Genomic DNA, 11,281 nt, shown 5'->3' with positions numbered 1-11,281 from the left:
TGATTACTGGGGATAAAGGTTATAAGACTACGTGATTTGCCACACTGTGTAGAACACCACGTGGCAAACCAGGTGGTGACTGAATATTGCCAAAATTAGTATCGCCGGGTTTATTAACAGTTACATTGGCTACATTATGTACTTCCTTCAGGCATCTAAAGTTCCTAATTGAAGAATAGCATCTCATTATGCTAGGTGCTGTACCAGCCCCTCAGAGGGTCATCTGTTGAAGGACAGCACTTGTCTGAAATGAGTTTTACACTCCCAGGTGCGAGTAACATCTGTTCAAAGGAGGGGAGCATAATTTTTTAGGAAATTTTGGTGTTGTTTCCGTTTTCCTTGGTTAAAAAGGCCCCATGTTTTAAAAAATAAAAGCATTATCTGTACCATTTTATCACTGTTTTAATCAAAGTTTGTTTTGAAGTTGTTACAGAATCATTCTGCTTCTTGTGAATAAAGAGAGAGTATTAGAAATAATGGCAATTTTCTCACATGGAATTCCAGTGAAAAACCTTTCCTGAAAACTCTCCCTACCAAAACCAAACAAAAAAGGCATGTGACAGGCTATCATTATAGCAATACAGGAGAGGAAAATGAATAATCAAACGAGGCTACAGCACAGGAAGGCTGAGGCTTTGCTGTGTTCACCTCCTGGCATGCTATTTTTACCTAGCCACATGCTGTAAGCCTTGTGGTGAAGTACGGTTGTGCCCGGGGAAGCGAAGGTCCCGCAGACACATGGGCAAGGCAGGCAGCGAATCCTGCTGCCAGCATTGCCCCGGAGTGGGGGAATGGCCAGGCTGGGCAGAGGTGGGGGAAGGACCCTGAGGCTGGACAGAACAGTTTGTCTTGGAGTGGGTAGGGAAGGTGGTGTTGGCGGTGGAAAGGTCCCGACCTTGTGCACACAAAAAGCAGTAATCGACACTAACCGCCGCCTTGGTGGGTTGCTGCATCTGAGCCTCTAAGGCACGTACAAGGCAGACGCACTACTCTTTTATCTTCAGGGTGGTCTGTAAGACACCCTCCAGGTCTTTAGGGGGAAATTTGCAGAACTGTTCACAGCACTCTGCTAGCCAGGCCTGTAGAGATTTTGGGGTGTCTTTATTGGCATTTAATTTCACAGAACTGTAGGTACCAGATCTTCCAAGCCCAAGCACTAAATTCTTCCAGCTATCAACAAAAGTTTGTCAAGAAATTAAAAAGTCTGCCCTTCCTTTTGTTGTCGGTGAAGTGACGCCTCACGATGATCGTCACGTTTCGTGCTCTGATATAAAGACCTCTCTTGCCCTTGCAGTCCCTCGGTGGCCCCCAGCCCCCTCATCCACACCAACTCTTTGCTTTTCTGGGGGCTGCCACAAGGCAACCACAGATCCACGGTCTGGTACTTGACAGATGGGAGCCCGCAGGGGGTTTGCGGTGCCAGGCTGCAGCCAGGGGGATGTGTCAGGGGACCCATGCGGCTCTCCTCAAGCTGACGTTCTCCGGAGCACACCTCTGCATGACCGCACAAGGGACCCAAGGGAAAAGTGCCCTTGATGTGGCTCCACGCCCTGGACGCTCACCCCAGCACCAGCCCGACACCGGCACGTGGGGTCTGACATGCCAGCTGGTGCGAGGCAGGGCAGTGAGCACCATCCTCTCCGGCAGCCTGGCCCACCACCATTCCCAGCCCCCGAGGAGGCACAAGCACTGGCCGTCAGGGCGAGCTCTGCCCTCCCCTCCCTAGCCAGAGTCAGCATCTGGCACGAAGCTGGCTTTACATGCGGTGCCCTCAAAAAAGAAGAACAGGGTTTTGTTCAACCAAAGCTTCCTTCCCATTAACGTTGCAAATTGAAATATTACTGGGAAATTACTACATGTCATTTCAGAAGGTTCATTTGGAAACAGACAGGTAGGAGGAAACTTGTTCAAACTCTATCAGCTAGGTCTGACCAGAGAGCATCACTTCAGAGCAAGGAGGTTATCCATAGATTTGCAGGGACTGTTTGAGTGAGACCTGCTACTGTATTATAGGCTGCCTCTGTCTTCTAACGCAGGCCTTCCTTCCATGCCTGAATCTGGATTTTGCAAGTGGCTTTTTTGCAAGACCTTGCATTCTGTGTTTTCTCGATGTATCCCCAGGCAAGCAACCGTATACCTGCTGTCTCATTTCTCACAGTGTAATTGCTACCCCATGTCATAGCTGGTTATATAAGGTTTGCAGCGTGAATGGGGTGTGCTGCTGAAAAGCCTTTGTTTTCCAACACAGTTCTTTTCATTTAGAAGTCATGATATGAATATAAGGGAGGAGCAGAACCCTGTTCTTTCTTTTTTTAACCCCAAAAAATCAGAACACCACATACAGACTTCTGCCCCCAACCCAACAAAACAAAAATGGCTCCAGATGAATCTTTAGGAACAGATAATTCAGTGCACATTCTGAACAAAACAGGGATGTTTTTCATTTTTCATGAACATTTTATCTTTTTCTTTCATTTATCAAACATTTTGACTACCTTTCCTTCTACATATTTAACCTTCTGTTTAAAGCTTTTGCTACAGAAGCTTTTAAAAATTAATGCATTAGAGAGAGGCAAAGAAAACAAAAAAAACCCACCCTAACATAACCTCACTTAGTCACACTTCGGTGGGGCTGAAGGATGGTGCTTTTATGATAAATCCTTGAAGAATGTCTCCTGAGACATCGCTCCCAAGAGAAGTGGTGGCTTCAAGGCTGATAATCTCTCTGCAGTATGATAAAAGCAAACCAGCACTGGTTGAGTGCTAGGAGAGCTCCAGCTGCATCCTCCTGCCCCATCTGAACCCTCAGCACACCCACTTTCACACAAGGTAAGTTTTTACAATAACGCAAAAGGTGGTCTCTCTGAGATAATTCTACTTTTCCAAAAGAGGAGAAAAAAAAAAAAAAGGCTCCTGCAGCTTGAGTAAATGAGAAAATTGTTGCCCTGCTTTGGGATTCTTAAAGGTTAGGAGAGGCAGAAATCACCGGTAGTTAGGAACAACTGAAAATAAGCCATTGAAAGAGACAAAAAGAAATAAGGTAAAGGAAAGGAATCATGGCTGGATCTTGGGTATTGTTTAGCTTCCAACAAGCTTTCATAGCTGTTTCCACATCCTTATTTTTCAGACCTTCCCCCTCCCACTGTGTTAATGAGGCGGGAAGTGACCTGCCTACTTATTTTCTGACTTCATACTTAGCAACGGGGCAACATGCTGAACAGCTGACTGTGTGCATGGTATTGTGGATCAGATCCATGCACTATGTGACTGATGATTGTAACATCTCTGAAAAAGCATACACCAAGTTCCAGATTTGTATTTGCTTTGGGTAGATAATGGCATTTTCTCTCAAGCAAGCTTTTCTTTCCTTTCTCCACAGTGTGATCACCAGGCATCACGCTGAAGTGGCACATACATTATTCTAATTAACTCCCTTAAATTTAAGGAGGAATGCCTCTGTAACTGCATGGGGCTCAATAGAAATTCCCCACGAACTCCACACATTTCACTCCCATCAGTATTTGCAAGCTACGAGCAGCTCACATACGTGCCAACTCCATTTGCAGAGCAGCTCTGCACTGTTTCTTAGAGTGAGGCTTTTCCCCCCCGCCTCTCTTTCTCTTGCAGCCTGGGGCCTTCGTCTCGCGTGCTTTTTCCCATTTATGAATGGTACTGGAGAGCCTCGATTACAGACTGAGGGTATTGTCGCCAGTAGTACATCTAAGAGAAAGTGTCTGGGATGTTGGATCTGTGAGTTAGCACCACTTACGTGATTCTCTGCCCCTCTGCAGGAAGCGTTTTTTCTGTCCAGCATGTGCTCACCATCCATGTTTCAAGAGTTGCCTGTGTTTGCCTTTGAAGAATCGCTGCGGCCACAGTAAATGCGCAGGCTCCCTGTGGTGAGAGAAATGTGGAACCAGGCGGTGGGAGTTGTGGGCAGCTGATGTAGACACAGGATGAGGTGTGCTCCTGATCTATGTGAGCTGACAGAAGGAATGAGTAAGAAACAGAGCAGGATGTAACCCTTGATTTGGAGTAATATTGCATTGGCCCCAGCTCTGAACACAACTGCATCTTCCTTTTCCTCTTTAACAAAATCCCACAGAGATTCCCTTGGAGAGCACAGTGGGCTAGGAAGAAGTAAAGCTTCGGCTGGAAACCAATTGCTTTCCAGTTTATGAGCTTTCCAGCTCCTTCCAAGATCAACACGGTAAAACAATACAGCTGCATACCTGCAGACAATATAATGGCAGAGCAAATTGCTCTCTTAAAAGAAACGCTGCGCTGCTGTACCCAGAAGACGCTTTCAAAACTCCATGGGAGAGCTGTGTGGATCGCTTTGACATAGACAGGAGAAGCATTTCTTTGTGCATAAGGTGAAATGACAGCTTTTAAACTATGAAAGCAGCTACAAGTTACACGTATAAGTTTCCTGAGATGTAACAGGCTTCCAAATCTAGTAACAAGCCTTAAACTGGGGGGCCAATCAGACATAGTTGAGACAGGAGCTGAACCTAATGTAGGATTCCTCTCCCTAGTGCATACTAAGCTACGTTTCACATTCATATAGCCTGAAGCTTCAGCATTTCTCTGGAGAAAATGTATGAAGAGGTTAAATTCTGGGAGGACATTAACTTATTGCAATCATTTTCTTTGAAAATATTAACTATTTCCTGACCAACTTTTGTCAAAAAATGTGTACTCAGCTATGTATCAATGTTCATAGCACCATGTACATCCACAGTATATTCCTTTGGCTACATCAGAAACGTTCCAAAAAAGAATTAGTTTCTGTTCCCAGCTCTTTCCTGACATTGTGTGTCACCTTGCGGAGGGCACTGGACATTTTGATCTCCTCAGAGGTTAAACCCTTGGAGATGCTTGTACAGTGACTAAGTCAGGGGCACCCGGATCTCCCCTGTTAAATCTCAGTGATGCCGTAATCTAAGTAACAGTAGGCACATCTCTTAAAAGACCATGCTGAGCTGTATGCTGCTACTACACATCTAATTGCTACCATGTGTAACTGTGTGTGCTGTGTACGTATGCATGTGCTGCTTCAGCTTTTCAACCTCCCGATTCTGAAGCACAGCAAAGTTGACGACTACATTGAATCTTTGTTAAAGGCCAGCAGAAACGATCCCTGAGGAATGCCAACTTTGGATGAAATACGAGGCATCTGTTGTGTTAACTTAATTCGGTTTACCTCCACACTGACAAGGTATCATTTGGCTTTTTTCCCCCAATTAGAGGGTGCCATGTGCAGTGCATCCCACCAACCAGGAATCAGGGAGAGCTACCCCGGGACTTCTCGCTGACAGTGAAGGTTGCAAACTATCCTCATTACCATGCAGCCTACTAAAAGAAGTGTAAGTAAGGCTTTGCATTAAGAAAGGGAAGAGCCTGTGCCCCAGAATACTGATTGCTGTGAACAGCAATGCTGCAGTAGAAGGCATTAGGTGGGAGAATGCTTCTGAGAGCAAAGTATAAAGAGGGTTTGGATGTTTCAGGTCAAGCACTTCATTTTAAGGGACTCCTAATCAATTTGTACTCTAAACCTGGAGTAAGCATCTTTCTACTTTTCACAATGAGGGCCTTGGGAATTGCATTTTCTCTTCAGGACTAGTGCTTCAAAAACCAGGGGTAATCTTGAGCTACCAAGTTCATATCTCACGCTGAACTTGCCTCGCAAAATTGCTTCAGGATTTTGGTTTGGCTGTTACAGGAATTTGATGGGATGCGGGCAGAACCCAGCCAAACAACTGCCTGCCGAGCAAGCACCAGGTTCAGAGCTCAGCCTGATCTCCAGAAGCTCACATCTTTGAGAGCTTAGGCTCAGCTTCCCCTCTGATCTCCAAGGGGTATGACTGTGTTACTCTCAGTCAACCCACAGCTTTCTCATGAAAAGAAGTCCAGAGAAAAAGCAGTCACCACCTCCAACCCGAGTGCCGTAGTCAGTAAATGTAACTGCATACAAATTGCTTCCCCCTCTGCAATATGTCCTTGCATCTGTCAGAACTGATGCCTCTGCTTAGGTAATGCCAGAACTCCCCAGCGCCACTGGCTCCCAAGGGAACTGAAATGAAGGGGAGAGCAGTGGAGGGAAACATGCTACACATCTTCTCACCTGCTAAGCTCTCAGACTCTCCTAGAGCCTCCAGGAGTGTCTGTTGCTTGTTTCAAGTCCAGATAGACATTTTGGATAGTGCAGTTCAGGTCTGAGTCTCAAAAGATATGTGTGAATGAGGTAATATATTTGGGGAGTTGTGATAATAAATTACTTTCTGTATTGTACTTAGTCTTAAGGTTACTCAGGCAACCTTGATATCAATATGCATATAACCAACTGGGTACTGAATCAATTACTGTTTTTCCACAAAGCATTTGCATTCTGTACCTTGTTATGAAAGTGATCTGCTGGCACCATCAATCAGTATTTGCCTCACATGCATAACCCTATAACTAGAAATAGAGTCTTGTAATTATTCCCTAAAAGCATAGGTATTTGTACTGCTTTCCCATTGTAATGGTGGTTTTTAACTGGCATGGTTTTGGTTCTTATCAATATACCCCTGCAGGGGAGGATTTTCAGGGTTTTCTTTGGACGTATTGTGTAGAGAAAGCTTTTATAGGAAATTTTTGTATTAAAAAAGGAGAGTCTGCAGGTCTTGCTCAGAATTTGTTCTCCATCATCTTTGTCAGCAGTGATGCTGAAATTGAAAGGTACGGTCCTTGAAGAGGCTCTGCCCTACTCATTTACAGGGAAAAAGTTACACATATTGTATGCAGTTCTTCATAGGCCTCCTACAATTTTCTTTTAAAGCTTTTCTACGTACTGGTTTCCCTCAGGGGCCACAAAAAAGGTCACAGGCATTGATGTTTGAAGATATCTAGCTGACTTTGTCTTGTAAGTAAGTGTCCTGATCTGGGATCTAGGTAAAATAGGCTGCATTTTTTTAGTTTCATGTAGGTTTGTCTTTCTCTGCAGTGAGAAAGTGTAATAAAAAAGTGTAATAAAAGAAAGCACCTGTGTAATATTAGATGCAACTGCAGATGTAGCAGATTAGAAAGCGGTACCTTTGGCTGTGATCAGAGATGGGCCCTGTGTTTCATTCAGCCCTGCAATAGGTTGCAGAGTGAAAAACTCCACTCCCAGGAGCAGTAAGGGCTGCCTACCCATGGTGCAGGTCCTGCATTTCTCCATTTGTGCTCCAAGGCAAACACGAGGCATAGGAATGACGCCTTACAATGTTGCACAAAAGTTCGTCTTGAGTACATTACTTGCATTTTTTTTTTCCACACAATTCAATGAGAAAAGACAGGTGTATAAAAATTACCACTGAACCCTGCTTGTGCACATTTGCAAGTCTCTCTGGGTGTCTATTTTGAGCAAAATATGGTAAGGTAGAGAAACCTGGCCCCAGCTCATTTTCAGGACATGCTTAATTTTATGCATATGAGCAGTCCCACTGAGTTCAGTGAAACGACAGAATTTTTTAAACGAAGCACTGAGATGAAGCCTGTTACAAAACTAGGACCCAGAAACATGTGAAATCTGACCTGTGAAATGTTGACCTCTGATTGCCAATCTTTTCTTTCCCTGTTAAAATATCTAAATTGTTCTGGAATTGAGATGTATTTTTAGAGAGGAGTGATAATGTTTCATGGTCATATATTGCTAAATGCATAGATAGCTTCTCCACCCTCTACCTCTCAGTGCACCAATAAGAAACAAAGCTATAACTCAGTATAAACTGGCTTCTTTATTTGTTCAGTCTTTGCAATACAATGACTTTTAATGAGCACAGTCTGAAGGCTGTTTGTAGGCCACAATTAGTGCAAATATCCGATAAGTGATTTTGGAGGTCACAGGCTTTGGCAGTTTAACAATATCTTTGAGGAGACATTTTCAGAAGGCTGGTAGCTTCTTAACACTTTCCAAAACTGGGGCTCTATCAGCAAGGATTTTAAGGAGTCTCCGACTGGACACTCTGAAGCATCAGGGCCTTGCCCCTTGTGGCTAGAGCCACAGGTTGAAACAGATGACAGACAACTATAGGCACGACATTCTGCAGCTGTATTTATCTTCAGAGACTTCCTCGATATTGCCTTCTTAAAATTCTCCTAGAGCTAGCACTTTTAAGACACTTTTTGTCTTTATTAAATCACTTGAATAAAGGAATTGTCATTTATAAATGTACCAGAAAGGATCAAAAAAGAGTCTTCTTGCTTTCATGCACCTCATTTTTTTTTCAGTCTTAATTTTAGTAGGGATTGGGTACTCAGGTTTTGGTCACAGCTGTTAAGTGCACTGTCATAAAGATGGCAATGAAAAACAAAGAGCAATGAAAAATAGTCAGGGGCTGGTGAAGCTGGTTAGCAGGTAGAATAGGGATATCTTCTTGACTGGTGGGAGAGATGAGCCATCAGAATTGTTTGGGACATGGTCTCACCACATACATGTGGTTTCTGACACAAGAAACTTGAATAGCAACCATAAGAGCTTTGAAGTTCATTCTTTGTGTTGAACGCCAAAGACTGGTGTTGCAGGAGTACTCTACTAGTCTTAGTTGTCAGCAAAGGGCACTCAAGAACACCCAATAGATCTGATGCTTGAGACCTGTACAATTGATTACAGCTGATCACTACTAATGGTGGTTGCTGTATACCTTTTTCATCAACCTCTTGCTAGCAGTAAGAGAGGGAATTATTGCCCATTTAGTTTTGTACACTACCTCTGGCAGTCATTCGTACTTGAGAAAGGGAAATAAACCCATAAAGTATCTGGCTGACTCTTCAGTGTTGTGCATTTAGGACTTGGGAAGTACTTTCCTGAAGCTGAGTCTCCTTATGTCTTTAAATGCTCGAAATGTGTAGTCCTATGCATAAAGATCAGTATTTGTAGCTGATCAATTTTCCTAGAGCTGGTCAAATTAGTAGTCTCTATTAGTTACCCAGGCAGGAAATTACCCATTTTCTTGTAATTTATATTTCATGCTCCACTAGTATAACATGTATTTGAAAATAATTTATGCAAAGAAATATCAGACTGTGCATTGCTGGTTTTGATTAGTCACCACTTGCTAATATTTTTGAGACAGTACAGAGATCTAAATCACATCCTGTTATTTCTTCCTCCTTATTGGATAACTAAAAAATGCAGACAGAAGCCTAGTAAAGGACATCTGAAAATACATAAAACCTCGTGGGTTTGGTCTGAATTTTGAGACTAATCAACACAACTAAGGACATTTCAAAAGTTTTACAAACATTTCCAGGAAAAAAAAAAAAAAAGACATTCTAAATTATTGTGATTAGACCAGCTCAAAATTCTGAATTCCCAACGTTGTAGGAAGTTCTGAGATAGCAAAAGGTTCGTGCTTATTCTGGAATGAAAATTAAAATATTTACAACTGCTGAATGAAGAAGAAACCCAAAATATCTCATCTTGGAATTATTAATTATGAAATAATTAATCATTTCTTTACTTGTGTTGTTACCTTGGCCATCCTGAAAGATTAAAGAACAGACTGGAAAGCCCCCAGAATAAAGTAAGGTGGCTAAGTGACCTGGAAATCTGAGATGTGACTGAAGTTTTCTAGGCTTCCAGAATTCCTTCCACAAAGCCAAAAAGCAGAGTTACTGAAAGCTTTGGCTCAATCGGTATGATTGGGCACAGCCCTAGGATAACTGGCTTTCAAACCACTCATCCGCTCAGTGAGAGTTATTTCTGCAAATATTTTACTTTCAAGGAACAACACTTTTTCCCTTTAAAGAAAACTTGTTGTATTGCAAAATGCCTGATGAGCTCTACTGATGAGTGATGTTGATCCACAAATAACTGTAGAGTTATCACTTCGTGTTGACTTGCATAAATATTGACTGTCTGTGTAATGAAAAGTTCTAGTTTTTAATGTGCATTTGTAATGAAATTTGATTGATTTCTACAGGTTCTCCAGAATTTCTGCTTCACATTTCAAACTGCATTCTGTTTTTTTGTGTGCAGAAGCATCACATTTTCTCAAGTAAAAGAGGCTGCCCTTCGCAAAAGCTCCATTTTTACTTCTTGAGATAAGGTGAATGAGTGTGCTGTTTAATTATTTAAAAAGTGAAAGCTAATGGACTTCCTATAATGTGGGTTCTTATAATTTCCTAGAGCATCATTCTCTGTATACCTGTGTGTGGTTCCTCTCTGTCCTCATAAATCAAGTTTCATGACCAACTGCAGGAATACCTGGGGAACAGAATACAATGTTGTAAAGAAATTTCTTTGTACCACGACATCATTCACTTAAATTTAAAAAATAAATAAATGAAAGAGAAGAACAGCCATATAATCAGGTTCTTTTTCCTATTGCAGTAAGCTTCACTAAAGACCTCACATCTTTGACTATTGCCCTTTATCCTGCCATCTCTATTTCTTGGGATTGTTTTGCTTAAATGGAGAAGAACATGTTTAACTTTGTAATACAAAACACAGCTGAAATCATTGACACTTCAATCAGCCTTTATTGTGTTGAAATTGCAGCAGGATATCCCTTACTTAGACTGTAGTGACACTAAAGCAGAATTGATTTCAGTGTAAGAAGGAATGGCAATCGTATGCAAATATATAAATCTCAGTGCAAACAAAGGGAAACATACAAACAAATTTGCTGTTGGCAAAGTTTGTTTTAATTTTCAAATGTAATAAAATAGAGGAGGTGAAAGGAAACAAAGAAAAAAAACCAAGATTGACTAATCAAGTCACCTCCTGGCTGAAGTCTTCAAAGTCCTGCTGTTCAGAGGCAGTGAGCATTGAGATCAGTTACCTGAAAAGTGTGAATGCTGCAGCAGAGCTTCTGTTGAGAAAAGCTTTCTCAAAACATTTAGAAAACATATTTAATCCTAAATGTTCCTGATCCAAATGTTACACAATTGAGTGCAGATCTATGATTTGAAAGCAGTATGCTGGCTTCCATCCACAAACAAATTTAATGTTCAAACAAATCACAATGTTGTCTAAAATGCATGTTAGAAAAGTAAGTAGCAGATGATGTTAAAGCACTCCACAAATGTGTACGATCAAGTAATTTCAGAGGAAGCCTGCAAGCATTTGCACCTCAAAAAAAAAAAAAAAAAAGCTAAATTAACACCACAGTAGAAAAATAAACAACTGAAGTAGAAAGGAAAATGTGAATGTAGTCACAGTTCACAAATGGCAAAATTAAAATAGTAGAAACAGGCGGACATGGCTCAACAAGGAGCTCAGTGGATTACTCTCGGATTACTTTTAAATCTG

General features: G+C 42.0%; 1 long non-coding RNA gene across 2 annotated transcripts; it reads left to right on the top strand.

Annotated features, from left to right (window-relative positions):
• The first annotated feature begins 2,652 nt into the window (after positions 1-2,652).
• Positions 2,653-10,672, top strand: LOC138685708 (uncharacterized). Of its 2 annotated transcripts, XR_011325099.1 has the most exons (5): positions 2,653-2,829; positions 3,792-3,899; positions 5,251-5,369; positions 9,951-10,076; positions 10,157-10,672. It is a non-coding gene; the product is annotated as an uncharacterized lncRNA (long non-coding RNA). The 2 variants fall into 2 exon arrangements; XR_011325098.1 differs by having other exon boundaries at positions 9,951-10,672.
• The last annotated feature ends 609 nt before the right edge of the window (positions 10,673-11,281 follow it).

The sequence above is a fragment of the Haliaeetus albicilla genome, chromosome 6, assembly GCF_947461875.1.
Source record: "Haliaeetus albicilla chromosome 6, bHalAlb1.1, whole genome shotgun sequence".
NCBI classification, from domain to species: domain Eukaryota; kingdom Metazoa; phylum Chordata; class Aves; order Accipitriformes; family Accipitridae; genus Haliaeetus; species Haliaeetus albicilla.
The sequence above is the reverse complement of the archived record's forward strand: the minus strand, read 5'-3'. Positions and strand labels throughout refer to the sequence as shown.